This window comes from Triticum aestivum, chromosome 4B (assembly GCF_018294505.1).
Source record: "Triticum aestivum cultivar Chinese Spring chromosome 4B, IWGSC CS RefSeq v2.1, whole genome shotgun sequence".
Classification (NCBI taxonomy): domain Eukaryota; kingdom Viridiplantae; phylum Streptophyta; class Magnoliopsida; order Poales; family Poaceae; genus Triticum; species Triticum aestivum.
In genome coordinates this window covers 610,734,556-610,758,519 of record NC_057804.1, presented here as the reverse complement: position 1 = coordinate 610,758,519, position 23,964 = coordinate 610,734,556, and positions in this window count along the sequence as shown.

Below are 23,964 nucleotides of genomic sequence, written 5' to 3'. Positions count from 1 at the left end.
GGCACGAGCGGTCGAGTATGCGGTCCAGACTGTACGGTCCCGGATTCTTTCTTTTGAACGGCTTCTTCCACTGACTGGATTTTGAGTTGCTGAATCTGGCATTGACTATCGTATCTTTGGTGTTTTCACCATTATTCTGACGCTTATGTCTATTGCGCCGTGGCTTTCCGTTACTGTCGCGGATATCTGAAGTGCCGGAGTTTCTTGGTGTGGTGCTACTGCGAGCCAGCCAGCTGTCCTTGCCCACACAAAAGCGGGTCATGAGTGTCGTGAGGGCCGCCATGGACTTCGGTTTTTCTTGGCCGAGGTGTCAGGCGAGCCCCTCGTCGCGAATATTATGCTTGAAGGCCGCCAGGGCCTCGGTGTCCGGACAGTCGACAATTTGGTTCTTTTAGTTAGGGACCGAGTCCAGAATTTCCTGGCTGACTCTCCGGGCTGTTGGGTAATGTGACTTAAGTCATCAGCATTTGGTGGTCGCATGTAAGTGCCTTGGAAGTTATCGAGGAATGCGTCCTCAAGATTTTCCTAGCTACCAATGGAGTTCGCCGGCAGGCTATTCAGCCAATGTCTGGCTGGTCCTTTAAGCTTAAGCGGTAGATACTTGATGGCATGTAGATCATCACCGTGGGCCATGTGAATGTGGAGAAGGAAATCTTCGATCCATACCGCGGGGTCTGTTGTGCCATCGTATGATTCGATGTTGACGGGTTTAAACCCTTCTAGGATTCATGATCCATTACTTCATCGGTGAAGCAGAGGGGGTGTGCGGCGCCTCTGTGCCGGGCTATGTCACAATGCAGTCTGACTAAGTCTGGTCGGTTATGTTTGGCCTGGCCGGACTTATTATTAGCATATCCGGCATGACGGTCATCGTCATGTGCTGTGGCGCACCCCCGTGATCCGTAGATCGATCTTGGTTGTCCTGCGTTGTTTTCCAATATGTCTCGCAGGTCTTGCGTATTGCCCCGGGCCGTAGTGAACTGGCGTGGGGGTGCGGGCTGGTATTCGGTCTGATACACTATTTTATCCCGGCCACGAGGTGGCCGGTCAGCCTTGTATTGTGCTGGTAGTGTAGGCTCTACGGCCTCCTCCTCTAGTGGAAGTAGCAACTTGTGCTTTGGATAACCCTTGGTGGGGGGCTCGAGTCCATATTCCTCGGCCGCCAGGACCTCGGTCCATCTGTCTGCGAGCAGATTTTGATCAGCTTGGAGCTGATGCTGCTTCTTTTTCAGGCTTCTTGAAGTGGCTATGAGCCGGCGCTTAAAGTGCTCCTGCTCTATTGGATCTTCGGGTACGCCGAATTCATCGTCGCCGAGGCTCACCTCGTCTTCGGAGGGAGGCATATAGTTGTCATCCTCCATGTATTCGTCCGCCGCCTGTTCCTCTGGGCTGATCTGCCCGTGTTCCTGTTTGGCCTGTTCAAAGGTAGGCTGATCAGGATTGTATTCCTCTTCGGCACCATCTGGGTTGTTTTCTTCTCCTGTGTCGGTTTTGCTATGGCGGGGCTTAGAGCGGCGCCGATGACGCCCATGCTTTGGTTTCTTCTCTAAGGGGTTATCTTCTGTTGCCTCATCGCCATTGTTTTCTTTGGGGGTGTCCACCATGTATATATCATATGAAGAGGTGGTTGTCCAGCGCCTTGTGGGCGGTGGTTCCTATTCTTCTCCCACATCATCGTCTATACCGTCGATGTCTTCGGAGTCGAAGTCAAAGCACGTCGGTCAAATCACCGACAGTGGCTATTAAGTGGGTGGTGGGTGGGTAACGAATTTCTTCGTCGCCTGCTTCCCACTCGAGCCGGACATAGTTCGGCCAGGAATCTCCTGACAGAGAGAGAGAGACCTTAATGAATTTAGCACATCGCCAAACGGGGAGTGCTGAAAGATATCCGCGGTGGTGAACTCCATTAATGGAGCCCAACCGGACTCGGCGGGCCCGGGTGCACTCGGTTCGGAACCCACATCCGGACACAGGTCCGGGGGTCCGGTGACGCAGATTCCCTTAACGGTGGAGTCTGTATTCGGCTCTATCTCCGAAGAGTATGCGGCCTCTGTGGCGGGGTCCATCCACCTGTCCTCGGACGATGCGATCTGCGCCGGATTTAGGTCCGGAGCAGCTGCAGGGGCGATATCCCGAATACTGTCCGACAGCAGATTTAAGTCGTGCTCGTTGTGACTGGCCGGTGATGAAGTCATGTACCTAGGGTAGGGTCATGGACCTATCTAAGATACCCTACCCAAGGACATCCTTAGAAGAAGCTACCTTCCAGTCGACCAAGAGGGACTTCACTCGACGAACTCAAGGACACTCGACGATGAAGATAGCCACTCGACCATGAAGCTAACCACTCGACGGCCAGGAGACCTAAAGTCACTCAGCACGCAACAGTCTGTCATTAAGTAGCTTTAATAGTCTTCATGGCACTTTATGAGGGCGTTACCAGTAACCCCCTGTCTTAATGTACTTTAAACCCTACATAACTGAGGGCCGGAGGGGTCTGGTGAACTCTATATAAGCCACCCTCCTCCTCAGTGTAAAGGGTTCGCACCCCTGTAACTCATATACACAGAAACCAGTCGACCGCCTCCGGGCTCCGAGACGTAGGGCTATTACTTCCTCCGAGAAAGGCCTGAACTCGTAAAACACTCGTGTGTACAACTACTCCATAGCTAGGATCTTGCCTCTCCATACCTACCCCCCATTCTACTGTCAGACTTAGAACCACGACAGTTGGCGCCCACCATGGGGCAGGTGTCTTAGTGACTTTTTGGAGAAGTTGCAATTTGTCCGATTGCCTTCATCATGGTTTCTGGCGGAGCTCTGGTCGAGGGCCGCGAGATCCGTCTCGGTGCGCTCGCTTTCATCGTCGACGACTCCGCTTGGCTCTAGGAGGCACCACTCGACATCGACGCGCTCCCCGTCCGCGGGGCGACGCACTTTCGGGCGTGTGTCCGCGGCGTCCTGCTGCGGCAGCCGTCGACCCCATACCGGTCGACTCCTGTGTCGTCCTCCCTCCCTGTCTCCCACCAGCGCAAGCGCTCCGGTCGGTCGAGGCTTCAGCGATGGGTGAGACACGCAGTGGCTCGCCAATCGGCCACCACCCAAGTCACGGCAATTGAGCCCGACGAATCTCTCTACGGCCTGTTCGATCTGTCGAGTGGCTCCGTAGAGACTGCATCCGAGTGCGACAGCAGTGATCCAGCGGCGGAGGTCCTGATGGTCAACGGGCCTCGTAGCCCTCCCCGTTTCCCCCGCATCGACGGGATGGACGATGGAGGCGACCCCTCTCAGGCCCACGAAGAATATCAGCCCGAGCCGCTCACTTCTCAGCAAAGAGAAGATCTTCGCCGCCGGAACATGGATGCCCTGCATACTCCCATCGCAAGAGAAACTCCTGAGGCTTGTGCTTTGGAAGAGGCGCGTTTGGCCAACTTGGCTGAACGCACTCGACTGGAGAACCTCCAGCGAGCACTCGACGAGCGTGCGCGTCAACGAGTACCTGACTCCAGCCGACGTCAACTCTTTCCGCAACCGACTCAGGTATATCGAACCCCGATTCAGAATTTGGCAGCTGCAGCCCGTATAGCAGAGTCAATTCAGCCCTCCCAGTCGGAGGCTGGAAGAGGCTTGATGCAGATCAGGGATTTGCTCCGGGCGGCAGGAGATCAGAATTCAGTTGTGTCACAGTCGCGCAACAGGATTCACAGTCGATCCGTCGCTGCGAATACTGTTCAGTCGGCTCACAGCCCAAGGTCACCTCCGAGGCGCGTGGGACATGAAGGCCGGCGGGACCACTATGATGACCGATTTGATCGTGATGATAGGCATCGAGTGCCCACTCCTCCCCCGAGAAGTGGGTCTAACGCCCATCGGCAGCAAGATGACAGGCGCCAGCTCAGTGTTGGGCGAAGAGCTCCGGTCGACCCCAGAGAACCAGGCTTTGACGCGAGATCCATCATCGTGCAGGGTCTGGTCGATCGGAACAGAGCTCATAGAGGTGGCCATGACAGAGATGTACCCACTAGCAGCCGAATCCATGTTTCAGGTCCAGAATGCTTTAGCAGAGCCATCAGAGCCGCAGTGATACCCCCCAACTTCTGGTTGGCGACTGGGGTAAGTAAGTTCACCGGAGAGTCCAAGCCTGAAACTTGGCTTGAAGACTACCGAGTGGCGGTACAGATTGGTGGTGGTAATGATGAGGTGGCCATGGAGCATTTGCCACTCATGCTAGAGGGTTCGGCCAGGGCGTGGTTGAATCAGTTAGCTCCTAGAAGCATTTACACCTGGGAAGATCTTTCCCGAGTGTTCTTCAGGACGTTCGAGGGAACTTGCAAGCGACCGGCCGGATTGACAGAGCTGCAAGTCTGCGTACAAAAGTCGAGTGAAACATTGAGAGATTACATCCAGAGATGGATCACTTTGCATCATACCGTGGAGAATGTGTTGGACCATCAAGCGGTCTGCGCCTTCAAGGATGGTGTCAAGAACAGAGAGTTGAGCCTGAAGTTTGGTCGAACCGGAGATATGACCCTGAGTCGAATGATGGAGATTGCCACCAAATACGCTAACGGTGAAGAAGAGGACAGGCTCCGGAGTGGCAAGTATAAGCAGAGTCAATTGGAAAAAGGGAACTCCGGCCGGAAGCAGAAGCAGAAGGCCGAGCCAGCTGCTCCTGGAGAGGCTCTGGCCGTGACTCAGGGCAAATTCAAAGGGAAGCCCAAAGGATCTTGGAACCCCAAGAAGGTAAAGGATAAAGAAGGAAATGACGTGATGGATCTACCGTGTCACATCCACACGAAGAAAGACGAAGAGGGTAACTTCATCTACCCGAAACACACCACTCGCCAATGCCGGCTCTTAATCCAGTAGTTTCAAGGAAAACAGCCCAAGGACAAAGAGAAGGAGTCGGACAAGGTCGAGGACAAGGAGGACAGTGATGGAGGGTACCCTCATGTCAATTCCACCCTGATGATTTTTGCTGATGTAGAGAGCAAAAGTCGACTGAAAGTGATCAACCGAGAGGTAAATATGGTCGCCCCGGCGACACCAAGCTATCTGAAATGGTCGCAAACTCCCATTACGTTCGACCAATCCGATCACCCCACTCACATTGCCACCCCTGGGAGGCAAGCGCTGGTGGTCGACCCAGTCGTCGAAGGCACTCGACTGACGAAGGTATTGATGGATGGCGGCAGTGGGTTGAATATACTGTATGCAGAGACGCTCAAGGGAATGGGCATTCCGATGTCCAGGCTCAGCTCCAGCAACATGAGTTTTCACGGAGTCATTCCTGGAAAGAAGGCTGAGTCACTCGGTCAAATAGCTCTGGATGTAGTGTTCGGCGACTCGAAGCATTTCCGCAAAGAGAAGCTGACATTTGAAGTCGTGGATTTCTAGAGCGCTTACCACGCTATTTTGGGAAGACCAGCCTATGCCCGCTTCATGGCTCGACCATGTTATGTGTACCTCAAATTAAAAATGCGTGGCCCCAAAGGCGTGATCACTATCACTGGCAGCCGGAAGAAGGCAGAAGAGTATTTCCAGAAAGGCTCGAAGATTGCGGATGCCTAGATAACAGTGGTAGAGCTAGAAGAATACAAGAAAAATGCAAATCCGAGTGATTTGCTGCGGGCCAAGAAGCCCGCCATAGAGTCAGTGTTCCAGTCGTCAGGAGAAACGAAGCCAGTTCATATCCACCCGACTGACCCCAACGCAGCTCCGACCCATATTTCCACAACACTCGACTCTAAATAGGAAGAAGCGCTCATCCAGTTCCTCCATGAGAACTGGGACATCTTTGCATGGAAGCCTGCTGACATGCCGGGTATTCCCAGGGGGCTGGCTGAGCATCGCCTTAGAGTCGACTCAAAAGCGAAACCTGTTAAAGAACATCTTCGACGGTCCGCCGTTCAGAAGAAAAAAGCCATTGGCGAGGAGGTGGCTCGACTCCTTGCAGCAGAGTTTATCCGAGAGATATACCACTCCGAGTGGCTCGCCAATGTCGTCATGGTCCCCAAGAAGGACAACTCACTTCGCATGTGCATTGATTTCAAACATATCAATCGGGCCTGCCCAAAAGATCATTTTCCTCTCCCTCGCATCGACCAAATTGTCGACTCGACTGCGGGATGCGAGAGATTGTCTTTTTTAGACACCTATTCCGGGTATCATCAGATCCGTCTGTATGGACCTGACGAAATCAAGACAGCTTTCATCACTCCATTCGGGTGCTTCTGCTATATCACCATGCCATTCGGTCTCAAGAATGCCGGAGCCACGTTGATGAGAATGATTCAAAAGTGTTTACTCACTCAAATCAGTCAGAATGTGGAAGCGTACATGGATGATATCATGGTCAAGTCACGAAAGGGTTCCGACCTGCTGACTGACCTAGCCGAAACATTTGCCAATCTCAGGAAATATGATATCAAGCTCAATCCATCAAAGTGCACATTCGGAGTACCTGGCGGAAAGTTACTCGGTTTTCTCGTTTCAGAACGAGGAATCGATGCTAACCCAGAAAATGTTGCCACCATACTCTGAATGAAACGCCCTGTGCGTGTGCACGATGTCCATAAGCTTACTGGATGCTTGGCCGCGTTAAGTCGATTCATCTCTCACCTTGGTGAAAAGGCGTTGCCTCTTTACTGACTGATGAAGAAGGCAGACAAGTTCGAGTGGACTCCAGAAGCTGATGCAGCGTTTGCCAAGCTGAAAGCTCTGCTCTCCACCCAGCCGGTGCTTGCTGCTCCAATCAGCAAAGAGCCTCTGTTGCTTTACATTGCATCCACAAGACAGGTCGTCAGTTCAGTACTTACGGTCGAGCGGGAAGAGGAAGGTAAAACCTTCAAAGTTCAGCGCCCAGTGTATTATCTCTCTGAAGTTTTGACTCCATCGAAGCAAAGATATCCTCATTATCAGAAGCTCGTATATGGGATCTACATGACCATGAAGAAGGTTGCTCATTATTTCTCTGATCATGACATTACAGTTGTCAGCGACGCACCATTGTTAGAGATTCTGCACAACAGAGACGCAACTGGTCGAGTGGCTAAATGGGCGGTTGAACTCCTTCCCCTTGATATCAAATTTGAGGCAAAGAAAGCCATTATGTCCCAGGCTATAGCAGATTTCCTTGCCGAGTGGATTGAACAACAGCAGCCAACTCAAGTTCACTCGGAGCATTGTACCATGTTCTTTGATGGCTCTAAGATGTTAAATGGTTCTGCTGCTGGGGTAGTTTTGGTTTCCCCCCGAGGAGATAAGCTCAGATATGTGCTCCAGATCCACTTTGATTCCTCCAACAATGAAGCAGAATATGAAGCACTTTTGTATGGGTTGCGCATGGCCATTTCACTCGGCGTCCGTCGCCTTATGGTTTATGGCGACTCAGATTTGGTGGTCAATCAGGTGATGAAGGAGTGGGATGTTAGAAGCCCAGCCATGACTGGATACTGCAATGCAGTGAGGAAGCTCGAAAAGAAATTCGAAGGGTTAGAGCTCCACCATATACCCTGACTGAAAAATCAAGCGGCTGATGATTTGGCGAAGATAGGATCCAAGAGAGAAGCCATCCCCAGTGATGTGTTCTTGGAGCATATCCATACTCCATCAGTCATAGAAGATCCTTTTACCGACGAAGCCCCGCAACCTAAGAGTGTTACGGATCCGATTGAGGTTGAAGTTCCAGCGGTGGTCGACCTGATCATGGAAGCTTTGGTGATCACTCCCGATTGGACAATACCGTATATCGCGTATATCTTGAGGAAAGAGCTCCCAGGGGACTAAGAAGAGGCTCGACAGATCGTCCGCTGATCTAAAGCCTTTACTGTGATAAGGGGGCAGCTGTACAGAGAAAGCGCGACTGGAGTTGGTCAGAAATGCATAACGCCGGACGAAGGTCGAATAATCCTTGATGACATCCACTCGGGGACCTGTGGCCATCATGCGTCTTCCTGGACCATTGTGGCCAAAGCATACCGAGCCGGATTTTATTGGCCAAGAGCGAATGAAATGGCAAAGGAGATAGTCGACAAGTGTGAGGGGTGTCAATTTTACTCCAATATGTCACACAAGCCCGCCTCAGCTTTAAAGACCATACCACTCGTTTGTCCCTTTGCAGTATGGGGGTTGGATATGGTCGGCCCTTTGAGAATAGGCAGAAGCGGTTTCACCCATGTGCTGGTAGCAGTCGACAAGTTCACCAAGTGGATTGAGGCCAAACCCATCAAGAACCTCGATGCCGGTACTGCTGTCAGCTTTATCAGAGAATTAATATTCAGATATGGAGTCCCGCACAGCATCATCACTGACAACGGGTCAAACTTCGATTCCGAAGAATTCAGAGCTTTCTGCACGTCTCAAGGCACACGAGTCGAATATGCTTCAGTCGCCCATCCGCAGTCGAATGGACAGGCAGAACGAGCCAACGGCCTGATTCTCAAAGGGTTGAAACCCCGTTTGATGCGTGATCTCAAGCATGCGGCTGGTGCATGGGTCGACGAACTTCCCTCGGTACTTTGGGGGTTAAGAACCATGCCCAACTGGTCGACTGGAAGAACTCCGTTCTTCTTGGTCTACGGAGCTGAAGCGGTCTTGCCGAGTGACCTTCTCCACAATGCTCCTCGGGTCGAGCTCTACACCGAGGCTGAAGCAGAACAAGCACGGCAGGATGCAGTTGACCTTTTAGAGGAAGAAAGGGAGATGGCCCTGATCCGATCGACCATTTATCAACAAGACTTGAGTCGCTTCCACGCCAAAAACGTGAAGAGTCGAGCCTTCCAGGAAGGAGATTTGGTTCTCCGAGTGGATCAGCAGAAACCACACAAGCTTGCTCCTTCTTGGGAAGGTCCCTTCATCGTCACCAAGGTTCTCCACAATGGAGCATACCGTCTCTACAATGTCGAGCATCAGATCGACGAGCCCCGAGCTTGGAACGCGGAGCTTCTCCACCCCTTTTACACTTAAGTATTCACCCGGATGAGTTGTAATAAAAGTACTTCTGTAGTTTATTTATCAAAGACAAGAGCTTTATAATTTTCCTAGTAATTTTTATTACTTTTGTCCACATAAAGCAATCCCCCAGTGGGTGGCTTGGTTGCGAATCTGATTCGCCTAAGCCTGTAAAAAAATCCTAACCGAGTGATGAGCCAGCCTCCCACTCGAAGGCTTAGCTGCGAAATCCGTTTCGCCTAAGTTAAACAAAATCCTACCGAGTGGTAAGCCAGCCTTCCACTCGGAGGCTTAGCTGCAGTCCAAGTACTCGCCTAAGTTAAACAAAATCCTACCGAGTGGTAAGCCAGCCTTCCACTCAGAGACTTAGCTGCAGTCCAAGTACTCGCCTAAGTTAAACAAAATCCTACCGAGTGGTAATCCAGCCTTCCACTCGGAGGCTTAGCTGCAGTCCAAGTACTCGCCTAAGTTAAAAAAAATCCTACCGAGTGGTAAGCCAGCCTTCCACTCAGAGGCTTAGCTGCAGTCCAAGTACTCGCCTAAGTTAAACAAAATCCTACTGAGTGGTAAGCCAGCCTTCCATTCGAAGGCTTAGCTGCAGCATCATGCTCGCCTAAGTTCAAACAAACGTGCACTCTGCAAGGAAGACGAGGTGCAGGTCGATTGCTACCCTCCTCTTCCGAGCTACACCACAAATACAACGTGTGCTCTGCAAGGAAGACGAGGTGCAGGTCGACTGCTACCCTCTCCTTCCGAGCTACGCCACAAATACAACGTGCGCTCTGCAAGGAAGACGAGGTGCAGGTCGATTGCTACCCTCCCCTTCCGAGCTACGCCACAAATACAATGTGTGCTCTGCAAGGAAGACGAGGTGCAGGTCGACTACTACCCTCTCCTTCCGAGTTACGCCACAAATACAACGTGCGCTCTACAAGGAGGACGAGGTACAGGTCGACTGCTACTCTCTCCTTCCGAGCTACGCCACAAATACAACGTGCGCTCTGCAAGGAAGACGAGGTGCAGGTCGACTGCTACCTCCTTCTCCAGAGGTACGCCTTGAAAATCCTACCGAGTGAAGAGCAAACCTCTCACTCGGGGGTTTAGCTGCAGCCCAGTGCTCGCCTAAGTTTTTGAAAATCCTACCGAGTGGAGAGCAAACCTCCCACTCGGAGGCTTAGCTGCAGCCCAGTGCTCGCCTAAGTTTTTGAAAATCCCACCGAGTGGAGAGCAAACCTCCCACTCAGAGGCTTAGCTGCAGCCCAGTGCTCGCCTAAGTTTTTGAAAATCCTACCGAGTGGAGAGCAAACCTCCCACTCGGAGGCTTAGCTGCAGCCCAGTGCTCTCCTAAGTTTTTGAAAATCCCACCGAGTGGAGAGCAAACCTCCCACTCGGAGGCTTAGCTGCAGCCCAGTGCTCGCCTAAGTTTTTGAAAATCCTACCGAGTGGAGAGCAAACCTCCCACTCAGAGGCTTAGCTGCAGCCCAGTGCTCGCCTAAGTTTTTGAAAATGCCACCGAGTGGAGAGCAAACCTCCCACTCGGGGGCTTAGCTGCAGCCCAGTGCTCGCCTAAGTTTTTGAAAATCCTACCGAGTGGAGAGCAAACCTCCCACTCGGGGGCTTGGCTGCAGCCCAGTGCTCGCCTAAGTTTTTGAAAAACCTACCGAGTGGAGAGCAAACCTCCCACTCGGGGGCTTAGCTGCAGCCCAGTGCTTGCCTAAGTGTATCGGGGAACAAGTCGATTGCAATGAGCGCTCCGCTTTACCCTGCAAAAGACACCTCAAACCAAATGCAAACATATTCAATGTCGAATCCAAGTTCGGATAACACCTAACGGAACCGAAAGTGCTCAGGCGCTAAGCCTGTTAAGGTTTGTCGGTTACAAAACTCACTCGACATACCGAGGCAAATTTAAAGTATCAAGCTCAGAAGTTTTTTTTACCCCTCCTGTGGAGGGCTGGAAGGTGCAACAAACTCATCCGGGTCGATTCCATCTGCAATCCGAGTGGCAGCGGCGATGAAGGTCTCCATGAAAGATCGGAAATCATGCTTCTTGGTGTTAGCCACCCTAAGGGCCACCAGCTTGTCCTCTCGTGCATCCTTGCAGTGAACGCGGACCAGAGACAGAGCAACATCCGCGCCACACCTGGCAGAAGACTTCTTCCACTCCTGCACTCGACTTGGGACCTCGTTCAACCGAGTCATCAGAGACTCGAGGTCGTTCTGGAGCGTCTCTCTTGGCCAGAGTGTTGCGTCGATGCGAGAAGTTGCGTCCTTCAGCCTTGCGAGATAATCGACGACAGCAGCAACGCGAGATTCAAGCCGGAGCACATTCATGGCGACTTCATCTTTCATGGGAGAGTTGATGGGATCCAGGTTTATTTCCAGTCGATCAGTCTCCTCTTCAAAGTTTTGGCAAAATTCTGCAAGCACAACCACCGAGTCAAGACAACAGTCGGAGATCACAGTTAAAATGTCTGTTTGATACAAAAGATTACCTTCAAGCATGAGGAATAGCTTCTTGGCGAGTCCACCCAGATAAGCCTCCAGATCATTCTTCTTTCCCACCAACTCACTGGCCTTGTTGTTATGGGCAATCTTGTCACTTTTCAGTCGATTGACCTCCTTGTTGGCAGCATCAAGAGCAGCTTTCAGATTGGTGTTTTCTTCTTCAAGCTTGGTGACTGAAGCCAACTTCTCATCTGCGAGCTTGGTCTTCTCTAAAGCCGCTTTATGCATCTCAGCCAAGTCAAGGTCTTTTTTCTTCAGGGCATCCCTCACTTTGTCTGCAAAGTTACAGTGAGATCAGACTATGAAACAAACGAGAGGCAAAGGCAGTCGTCGGAGGCCTCACCAAACATACCTTTAGCTTCCTCCTTCGCCTTCATTAGGTTCTCTTGGGTCAGTTTCAGATCAAGCTCGAGCTGGATGTGTTTGTTCTCCAACTCGGTACAACGAGCCGCAAGGTCGCAGGATTTCTACGAAGAACCAATCGACAGATGTCAAAGACAATTCACTTCCGAGTGACTAAAGAAAAATTATAGCGTTTCTAAGACTATGGCCGAATACAAACATTCGACCACAGTCTCGGGGACTACACCCAGTGGGTGCACTCAGCGCGTCCCCACTAGTTTCATCAGTTAGAGTCGACCAGTCGACCAACAACAAAAAAAACGGGAGGTGTTCTTCAGACTATAGTCGACTGCCAGCAGTCGACCACAGTCTCGGGGACTACACCCAGTGGGCGCACTCAGCGTGCCCCCACCGGTCTATGAATCTATTCGACCTAGTTTGATCCCTGAGGAAAAAACTTAAGACATAAAGACTATGGTCGACTGCCATCAGTCCACCATAGCCTTGGGGACTACACCCAGTGGGTGCACTCAGCGTGCCCCCACTAACCCGGAATTTCAATCGACACACCCACTAGGTGTAGGACAAACTCTAGGAATTTCAGAAAGAAGAGTTTTCAGATATCATATCCTCCACAGAACAGGCAGTGACCAACTGACCTGAACATTACTCTGAAGAGCTGAACTGGCATCATAGGCTGCCTGGCTGGCTTCTCGAATTGCCTTCACTTGCTCCATCATGACCCCCGCTTGGCGTATTGCTTCTTTAGCAGCACTAGCTTGGTCTTCTGGGACGTGGTAGGTTGAGAAAAGCGAGGGTTGAGTAGCACTCGACGATGAAGGACGAGCACTCGTCAACGGCACCGCAAAGGTTACGGTGGGCCGAGTGACATTGTCTCCCTCCACGGCCAATGTCTCGGGTGCTAGCACGTCCTGAGTCGCCTTGCCAGCAGACGCTTTCTTGTTCCTTCTCTGCCTCAGTGGTTCCTCGTCGTCGTCGGGAAGGTCGATAACGACGTTAGATGAAGCTGCAGAAAAAGAATCAAAATTAGAGACAAGAAATCAATCGACTGAAGACGGAATTACAAGAGCCGTACCAAGTTTCGAAGTAACAGCATCCTCCATCTCCTGATCTTCAGCTCTGCCCAAGGTATCAGAAGTAGCAGCACTGCAGTTCCAGAAGTCAGTCGATTAGCTCATGAGTCGACCAAGAATAAGCTCATGTGGAACAGACAAACTCAAGCTAAACCATTACCCTGAGATAGTGGGGATCACCATCTTCATCTTCGGCAAGACCTTCGCTGACTTCGACGGCGCCACTCGAGATTGCTTCGGAGCTTTCTCAGTCGGCACCGGAGAAGTAGTCCGAGGGCGCTTGGACGACTGTGTGACGGTTGTGACCCCCTTACCACGCTCGACCGCAGGATCATGGACAAGCTTCGAGCGTCTTTCCGAGCGAGGAGGTACAACTTCCTCCTCCTCTTCCTCCTCTTCCTCCTCACCCGAGTCATCACCCTCATCATCGTCGTCAGCATCCGAATCCCACTCCTTCGGGCTTTCGCCCCCACTTCCTTCCTCCTCCTCAGTCGGCGTTTGCGCTCCATTGGGCATCGAGTATAACTCAGTGGTGGCCTGTCAGACAACAAAACAAAACAAAGATCAATCGACCAATTTGCAGCGAAGCAGAATGAATAAAGCAAGATTACAATCGGAGACAAGTGGTCATACTGTGTCCGGTGTATAGGTACAGTTGAGTGGTGGGATCCTCCTAGCCCCTCGAGGGTTGTCCTTATTCCCTGTGATTGCGGCCACCCACCTCTCCAGTGTGGCGTCATTGACCGCTTCTGGATGGACACGAGTGGTGTCTTCGGTACCACAGTACAGCCACATCGGGTGGCCTCGGTACTGAAGCGGTTGGATGCGCCGTCTAAGGAAGACCTCCAGAAGATCCATACCCGTCACTCCGTCCCTAACGAGTTGGACTACGCGCTCCATCAACATTTTTACCTGAGCTTTCTCCTCAGGAAGCACCTTCAGAGAAGAGGGTTTGTCCACTCGGTCCATGGAGAACAGAGGGAGACCAGTCGACTGCCCCGGCGTCGACTCGTCTTGGCAGTAGAACCAAGTCGACTACCACCCTCTGACCGACTCATGAAGGGTCATGGCCGGGAAAGTACTCTTATTCCTCATCTAAATCCCAAGACCCCCGCACATCTGGATAACCTTAGTCCTCTCATCATCCGGACTCGCCTTTTTCACCGTCTGTGAGCGACAGGTGAATATGTGCTTAAAGAGACCCAAGTGTGGTCGACAACCCAGGAAGTTCTCGCACATGGACACGAAAGCAGCAAGATAGGCAATGGAATTGGGAGTGAAATGGTGGAGTTGCGCCCCAAAGAAGTTCAGAAACTCTCGAAAGAAAACACTCGGCGGTAGAGAGAATCCACGGTCTAAATGAGTGGCAAGGAGAACGCACTCACCCTCCTGCGGCTGCGGTTGACACTCGGTCCCCGGAAGCCTTGCTGACCCGTGGGGGATCAGACCCTCGTTGGCCAGGTCATTGAGATCCGTCTCGGTGATGGTCGAACGGATCCAATCCCCTTGGACCCAACCTTTTGGCAGGCGGGACCTTGATGAAGATCCGCCCCGACTGAACGCTCTCCCCTTCGCTTTCCCCGTCGTCGTCGCCTTCTTCGCGCGCTCCAAGGCTGCCGTCTTCTCCTTCACCATTGTCGCCGATGAAGCACGCGAGGAGTGGATAGGCAGAGGCGAGAGCAGGCACAGCGGGCGGGGGCAAAGAGGGCAGAGAGGAGAATGAGAAGGCACTGTTCAAAAACCCTCGCCCGGCGCTTTATATAAGGACGCTTCCGAGTGGCTGACAAGTAGGCCCGGGCGGTCCTTTCACATCCCGAAACAGTCGCGCACGCATGATACGTGGCGAAAAAGGCGGCACGGAAATTGAGGCGTCCACGCCTTATCCCATCCGAGTACTGCGGTCCGCCCCGCTTCGCGCGCTTCCCAAAATTCGGATCCCACAAAATCCGCTAACGGCAGATCAATCTGTCAGACGATAGATTTCCTGCGATCCGTCGCTCGGAAGTTCACTAAGTTCAAAAGTTCACTCGACAGAAGAAAAGAATGGATCAAGGCGACTGAAAGAAAAGTTAATGCCAACGCCATAAAAGAAAAATCGTTGATCCAGGATACGACATAATCAGAGCATGGGAAATGGGTCGGAGAAAATTATCAACCCCTTCCTCACTCGAACCTCGATCCATTCGGGGGCTAATGATGAAGTCATGTACCTAGGGTAGGGTCATGGACCTATCTAGGATACCCTACCCAAGGACATCCTTAGAAGAAGCTACCTTCCAGTCGACCAAGAGGGACTTCACTCGACGAACTCAAGGACACTCGACGATAAAGATAGCCACTCGACCATGAAGCTAACCACTCGACGGCCAGGAGACCTAAAGTCACTCAGCATGCAACGGTCTGTCATTAAGTAGCTTTAATAGTCTTCATGGCACTTTATGAGGGCGTTACCAGTAACCCCCTGTCTTAATGTACTTTAAACCCTACATAACTGAGGGCCAGAGGGGTCTGGCGAACTCTATATAAGCCACCCCCCTCCTCAGTGTAAAGGGTTCGCACCCCTGTAACTCATATACACAGAAACCAGTCGACCGCCTCCCGGCTCCGAGACGTAGGGCTATTACTTCCTCCGAGAAGGGCCTGAACTCGTAAAACACTCGTGTGTACAACTACTCCATAGCTAGGATCTTGCCTCTCCATACCTACCCCCATTCTACTGTCAGACTTAGAACCACGACAGCCGGCGCTCCTGATATGGGCCCGAATCCGTCGAAGGCCGGCACTCCTGATATGGGCCCGAATCGGTCGAAGATCAAGTCTCCGCGGATATCGGTCGTGTAATTCAAGTTGTCGAACCTGACCTGATGGCCAGGGGCGTAGCTGTCGATCTGCTCCAGATGGCCAAGCAAGTTGGCCCGCAGTGCGAAGCCGCCGAACATGAAGATCTGTCCGGGGAGAAAAGTCTCGCTCTGGACTGCGTTGTTGAAGGTTGAGGGAGCCATCGATCCTTATAGCGACGACACAGAGGAACTCTCAATGAAAGCACCAATGTCGGTGTCAAAACCGGCGGATCTCGGGTAGGGGGTCCTGGACTGTGCGTCTAAGGCTGATGGTAACAAGAGCCAGGGGACACGATGTTTTACCCAGGTTCGGGCCCTCTCGATGGAGGTAATACCCTACTTCCTGCTTGATTGATCTTGATGATATGAGTATTACAAGAGTTGATCTACCACGAGATCGTAGAGGCTAAACCCTAGAGGCTAGCCTATGGTATGATTGTTGTTCTGCGGACTAAACCCTCCGGCTTATATAGACACCGGAGGGGGCTAGGGTTACACAAAGTCGGTTACAGAGAAGGAGATCTAACATCCGAATCGCCAATCTTGCCTTCCACGCAAAGGAGTCTCATTCGGACATGGGGCGAAGTCTTCAATCTTGTATCTTCATAGTCCAACAGTCCGACCAAGGTACATAGTCCGGCTGTCCGGGCACCCCCTAATCCAGGACTCCCTCAGCCGGCCTTCCCTAGGTCCGACTGGTTCGGCATCCACCGTCTTCCGAGACGTCACTGCCCGATAGGGCCCGCAGCCTGCGGGCCGTACCGACAGGTCGTCATGGGAACAGGGCTCCGCCTATCCAGAATGACGTCAGGGGGGAGTGGCAACAGTGCCATGTCGTGCGGAGATCTCTGCCTGTACGGGGCACTGTGGCCATGCCCAACCCAAGATTTGGGGGCGAGGGGCTTCACTGTTGCCACGCCCTATCTCGTCCTCTTGATGGGGGCACAGACTCTGAGGGCACCAGGTGGCCGCCTGCACGACGCCGTCCTCTCTAGAGGCCGGCTGACTGGAGCCAGCCACTCATGGTGTCATCTGCTGGTGGTTGGCCGTCCTCCGGTGGCCGGCCGTTGAGCCAGCCGGCCCCCGGAGGGCGGAGCTTCATCTTGGGACACTTCGGGTCAAAGCGGGCCCAAAGTTTTGACATGTTCAAGGACTCGGGTGAGGCTACCCGTGGCCCATTTCTCCGACAGCGCGCCTCCTTCCTTTTATCCTCTCTCCTCTATTCCCGTATGGCCCAATAAGGCCCAATACTCTCCCGGTGAATTCCCGTAACTCCCCGGTACTCCGAAAATACCCGAATCACTCGGAACCTTTCCGATGTACGAATATAGTCATCCAATATATCAATATTTACGTCTCGACCATTTCGAGACTCCTCGTCATGTCCCCGATCTCATCCGGGACTCCAAACTACCTTCGGTACATCAAAACACATAACTCATAATATAAATCGTCACCGAACTTTAAGCGTGCGGACCCTACGGGTTCGAGAACTATGTAGACATGATCGAGACACGTCTCCGGTCAATAACCAATAGTGGAACCTGGATGCTCATATTGGTTCCCACATATTCTACAAAGATCTTTATCGGTCAAACCGCATAACAACATACATTGTTCCCTTTGTCATCGGTATGTTACTTGCCCGAGATTCCATCGTCGGTATCTCAATACCTAGTTCAATCTCGTTACCGGCAAGTCTCTTTACTCGTTATGTAATACATCATCCCGCAACTAACTCATTAGTCACATTGCTTGCAAGGCTTATAGTGATGTGCATTACCGAGAGGGCCCAGAGATACCTCTCCGACAATCGGAGTGACAAATCCTAATCTCGAAATACGCCAACTCAACAAGTACCTTCGGAGACACCTGTAGAGCACCTTTATAATCACCCAGTTACGTTGTGACGTTTGGTAGCACACAAAGTGTTCCTCGGGTAAACAGGAGTTGCATAATCTCATAGTCATAGGAACATGTATACGTAATGAAGAAAGCAATAGCAGCTAACGAAATGGGTCAAGTCAATCACATCATTCTCCTAATGATGTGATCTCGTTAATCAAATGACAACTCATGTCTATGGCTAGGAAACTTAACCATCTTTGATTCAACGAGCTAGTCAAGTAGAGGCATACTAGTGACACTTTGTTTGTCTATGTATTCACACATGTACTAAGTTTCCAGTTAATACAATTCTAGCATGAATAATAAACATTTATCATGAAATAAGGAAATAAATAATAACTTTATTATTGCCTCTAGGGCCTATTTCCTTCAATTATTTGCTTCAAGCCAAATGTAAAGGCGGACTTGGTTTTCGTGATTACAAGCACTCCTAGCGCACCAAGCATGGGGACTTATTGATAGGCCGAATAGCCTTTGCGCCCGGTTGCTTAAATCCAGGTATTACCCTGAAGGCAAACTTGAAGATACAGTTTTTTCTGGCAATGCCTCATCTTCGTGTCAAGCAGTCACTTATGGTCTTGAGTTGCTCAAGAAAGGCCTCGTGTGGAGGGTTGGTAATGGATCAAGTATAAGGGTATGGAGGCATAACTAGATTCCGAGTCCGAGACCATATTATTTTAAACCAATATCTCCTCAACGACACTGCTGTATTCACTTTGTTTGTGAGCTCCTAAATGACAATGGGTCATGGAACATGGGTCTACTTACCAATTATTTTCTGCCTTTTGATGTGAGTGAGGTTCTGAAAATTAGAGCATCTCCAAGGCATGATGCAGATACTTTGGCTTGGGGCCAGGCGAACTTGTTTTTTATGTAAAAGGTGCATATGATTTTGCTTTCAAAGAAGCAAATAGAGCCACTGCCACGACCTCAAGTTTAGCTCTAGATGGCCGAAGGACGCGGTGGAAGAACATTTGGTCTGCTGAAGTACCACCTACAATTCGAACTTTTGCATGGCGTGTTGTTTCGAACTCCCTACCAACCTGAAAAAATAAACACAAGAGAACACTTGAGACTACTAGTATGTGCCTTGTATGTGGTTTCGAACCTGAGGATAACTTCCAGCCATCTTGTAGATACCCAAGAGCTTGTGAACACTGGAAATACATGCCGTATGTTTGGCATCTTTCGGCTGTCAACCAGGTTATGAATACTGGGAAGGAATTGTTATTCCAAGTGTTGGATCCCCCACATGAGATTGAAATAAGTAGATTGCTCATGACTTTATGGTATTGTTGGTTCAATTGGAATTAGAGTTCATCTAAAAAAGCACCTCCGCTTGAAGTGTTCAAGAAATTTCTCGTCAGCTATCTAGAGTCCTTAATATCAATCAAGTTGAATCCAATATTGAACCCTTTCTTGTGACCATATGATGACCCACAAGTATAGGGGTGTATCGTAGTCCTTCTGGTAAGTAAGAGTGTCGAACCCAACGAGGAGCAGAAGGAAATGACAAGCGGATTTCAGCAAGGTTTTCTCTGCAAGCACTTAAATTATCAGTACAGATAGTTTTGTGATAAGATAATTCGTAACGGGTAACAAATAACAAAAGTAACTAAGGTGCAGCAAGGTGGCCCAATCCTTTTTATAACAAAGAATAGGCCTAGACGAACTCTTATATAAAGCAAAGCGCTCCCGAGGACACATGGGAATTACTGTCAAGCTAATTTTCATCATGCTCATATGATTCGCGTTCGTTACTTTGATAATTTGATATGTGGGTGGACCGGTGCTTGGGTGCTGCCCTTCCTTGGATAAGCTTCCCACTTATGATTAACCCCTCTCGCAAGCATCTGCAACTACGAAAGAAGAATGAAGATAAATCTAACCATAGCATGAAACATATGGATCCAAATCAGCCCCTTACGAAGCAACGCATAAACTAGGGTTTAAACTTCTGTCACTCTAGCAACCCATCATCTACTTATTACTTCCCAATGCCTTCCCCTAGGCCCAAACAATGGTGAAGTGTCATGTAGTCAACATTCACATAACACCACTAGAGGAAAGACAACACACATCTCATCAAAATATCAAACGAATACCAAATTCACATGATTACTTATAACAAGACTTCTCCCATGTCCTCAGGAACAAACGTAACTACTCACAAAGCATATTCATGTTCATAATCCGAGGAGTGTTAACTATCATTAAGGATCTGAACATATGATCTTCCACCGAATAAACCAACTAGCATCAACTACAAGGAGTAATCAACGCTACTAGCAACCCACAGGTACCAATATGAGGTTTTGAGATAGAGATCGAATACAAGAGATGAACTAGGGTTTGAGAGGAGATGGTGCTGGTGAAGATGTTGATGGAGATTGACCCCCTCTCAATGAGAAACTCGTTAGTGATGACGATGGCTTCAATTTCCCCCTCCCCGAGGGAAGTTTCCCGATAGGACAACTCCGCCAGAGCCCTAGATTGGTTCTGCCCAGATTCCACCTCGAGGCGGCAGCGCTTCGTCCCAAAAGCTTCCTTTTGATTTTTTCCAGGTCAAAACACACCATATAGCAGAAGATGGGCACCGGAGGCCTAACAGGGGGCCCACAAGGCAGGAGGGCACGCCCTCCACCCTTGTGGATTGCTGGTGGCCCCCTCTGGTGCTTACTTCACCCAATATTGTTTATTAATTCCAAAATGACTCTCCGTGAAGTTTCAAGACTTTTGGAGTTGTGCATAATAGGTCTCTAATATTTGCTCCTTTTCCAGCCCATAATTCCAGTTGCCGGCATTCTCCCTCTTCATGTAAACCTTGTAAACAAGAGAGAAAAGGCATAAGTATTGTGCTAGAATGTGTAATAATAGCCCATAATGCAGTAAATATCAATATAAAAGCATGATGCAAAATGGACATACCAACTCCCCCAAGCTTAGACCTCGCTTGTCCTCAAGTGAAAGCCGAAATCAAAAAATATGTCCACATGTTTAGAGATAGAGGTGTCGATAAAATAAAATACGAACATGAGGGCATCATGATCATCTTTAGAACAGTAACATATAATGTCATATAATTCATTATGCTAAAGTAACAATTCATTCCCAAGGTAAAGTATGAATCAAAAACTTCATTGAAAACTAACAAACTATGATCTCGGCCATTGAAGCAATTGCAATTTATCATAACATCGGAAAGAGTCAATTTAAGAGATTTTCAGCAAGTCCACATACTCAACTATCATTTAGTCTTTCACAATTGCTAACACTCACATGATACTTATGGGTTCAAAGCTTCAATCGGACATAGAGAAAGATAGGGGCTTATAGTTTTGCCTCCCAACCTTTTAGCTTAATGGTAATGTCAACAATAATACTTTATGATAACCTACATCTGAGTGGATATATATATCTGGATCTTTCTCCAACACATAGTTCTTGCCAAAAGGAAAAGAGTGTAAAAAAGAAAGGTGAAGATCACCATGACTCTTGTATAAGGGTAGAAGATAAAAATAAAAGATAGACCCTTCGCAGAGGGAAGCAGAGGCTGTCATGCACTTTTTGGTTGGATGCACAAAATCTTAATGCAAAAGAACGTCACTTTATATTGCCGCTTGTGATTATGAACTTTATTATGCAGTATGTCGCTTTTATTTCTTTCATATCACAAGTTCTTATAAATCTTATTTTCTTCACACTAATAGATCATACATATTTAGAGATCATTTTTTATTGCTTGCACCGATGACAACTTACTTGAAGGATCTTACTCAATCCATAGGTAGGTATGGTGGACTCTCATGGCAAAACTGGGTTTAAGGGGTGTTTGGAGGCACAAGTAGTATCTCTACTTGGTGCAAAGAATTTGGCTAGCATAAGAGGAAAAAACAAGCTCGACATGTTGGAGGATCCATGACAGTATAACTTCTATTTGAATATAAGAAAACATAACCCACTATGTTGTCTTCCTTGTCCAACATCAACTTTTTAGCATGTCATATTTTAATGAGTGCTCACAATTCCAAAAGATGTCCAAGATAGTATATTTACATGTAAAACCTCTCTTTCTTTATTACTTCCTATTAATTGCAACAATGACCAAAACTATGTTTGTCAACTCTCAACAATCTTTATTCATCATACTCTTTATATGTGAAGTCATTACTCTCCATAATATCAATATATGATCTTTTTCTATTTCTTTTTATTCTTTCTCTTATTTTATTCCCTCAAGATCATAGCAAGAAAGCAAAGCCCTCAACTTAAAACTACTCTTTGTTATATATAACTCATGGACTCGATTACATAGATAGAGATCAAAACAAAACTCAAAGCTAGATCATACTAAAACTTTATTCTACTAGATCAAAATATAACCAAAAGGATAGAACTAAGAAAAATGATGAAAGTAAAGGTGTGATGGTGATACGATACCGGGGCACCTCCCCCAAGCTTGGCAGTTGCCAAGGGGAGTGCCCATACCCATGTATTTATGTCTCTTTCTTCGGAGGTGGTGATGATGGAGTTGTTGATGTAGTAGGTTTGTCATCCATCTTCCAAGGCATAGGCTCACCATCATAGAAAGATGAATGAGTCTCCGGGATCCTCAAATCTGCAGCCAGACCCATCCTCTTAAATATGTATTCATACTCATAGTTTTGGTTTTGCAGGTCATAGATCTGGGCTTGGAGATGCTCGATTTTCTCATGAAGCTTGAAGATGGCCTCCCCGATGTTCTTGGCAGCCAACTTGTGATTGTTGGTGAACTCCGCGATCATCAAGTGATTGGCGTTGAGTCCACGTTCCACCATCCCTTGACACTTGAAAACTTGTTGCTCCATTGCTTCGAGTCTTGTCTCCATGCTTCTGGTCTTCTTCGGCCCCTCAACATCGCGGATGTGCAGCACCCCCTCACGCATCTCAATGGTTTGAGGGTGTCGCAGCACCTCCGCAAGGTAGGGGTGTTGGGGAACGCAGTAATTTCAAAAAAATTCCTACGATCAGGCAAGATCTATCTCTAGGTGATGCATAGCAACGAGAGGGGAGAGTGTTGTTTATGTACCCTCGTAGACCAAAAGCGGAAGCGTTATGACAACGCGGTTGATGTAGTCGTACGTCTTCACGATCCGACCGATCCTAGCACCGAAGGTACGACACCTCCGCGATCTGCACACGTTCAGCTTGGTGACGTCCCACGAACTCTATATCCAGCTGAGGTCGAGGGAGAGTTCCGTCAGCACGACGGCGTGGTGACGGTGATGATGAAGTTACCGGCGCAGGGCTTCGCCTAAGCACTACGATGATATGACCGAGGTGGAAATCTGTGGAGGGGGGCACCGCACACGGCTAAACAATCAACTTGTGTGTTCTAGGGTGCCCCCTGCCCCCGTATATAAAGGAGCAAGGGGGAGGCCGGCCGGCCCTCCTAGGGTGCTCCAAGAGAGGGGAATCCTACTAGGACTCCAAGTCCTAGTAGGTTTCCACCTAAGGAAGAGGGGGAAGGAGGAAGGAAGAGGGGGAAGGGAAGGAAAGGGGGGGGGGCGCCACCCCCTTCCCTTGTCCTATTCGGACTCAAGGGGGGGGGCAGACCCTCCTGGCCCTTCCTCTTCTCCCACTAAGGCCCATCTAGGCCCATTAGTTCCCCCGGGGGGGAGGGGGGTCTGGTAACCCATTCGGCACTCCGGTTTTATCCGAAACTTCTCCGAAACACTTCCGGTGTCCGTACATAGTCGTCCAATATATCAATCTCTGTGTCTCGACCATTTCAAGACTCCTCGTCATGTCTGTGATCACATCCGGGACTCCGAACAACCTTCGGTACATCATATCACATAAACTCATATTACCAATCGTCAACGAACGTTAAGCGTGCGGACCCTATGGGTTCGAGAACTATGTAGACATGACCGAGACACGTCTACGGTCAATAACCAATAGCGGAACCTGGATGCTCATATTGGTTCCTACATATTCTACGAAGATCTTTATCGGTCAAACCCATAACAACATACATTGTTCCCTTTGTCATTGGTATGTTACTTGCCCGAGATTCGATCGTCGGTATCATCATACCTAGTTCAATCTCGTTACCGGCAAGTCTCTTTACTCGTTCTGTAATACTTCATCCCGCAACTAACTCATTAGTCACAATGCTTGCAAGGCTTATAGTGATGAGTATTACCATGTGGGCCCAGGGATACCTCTCCGAAACACGGAGTGCCAAATCCTAATCTCGATCTATGCCAACCCAACAAACACCTTCGGAGACACCTGTAGAGCACCTTTATAATCACCCACTTGCGTTGTGACATTTG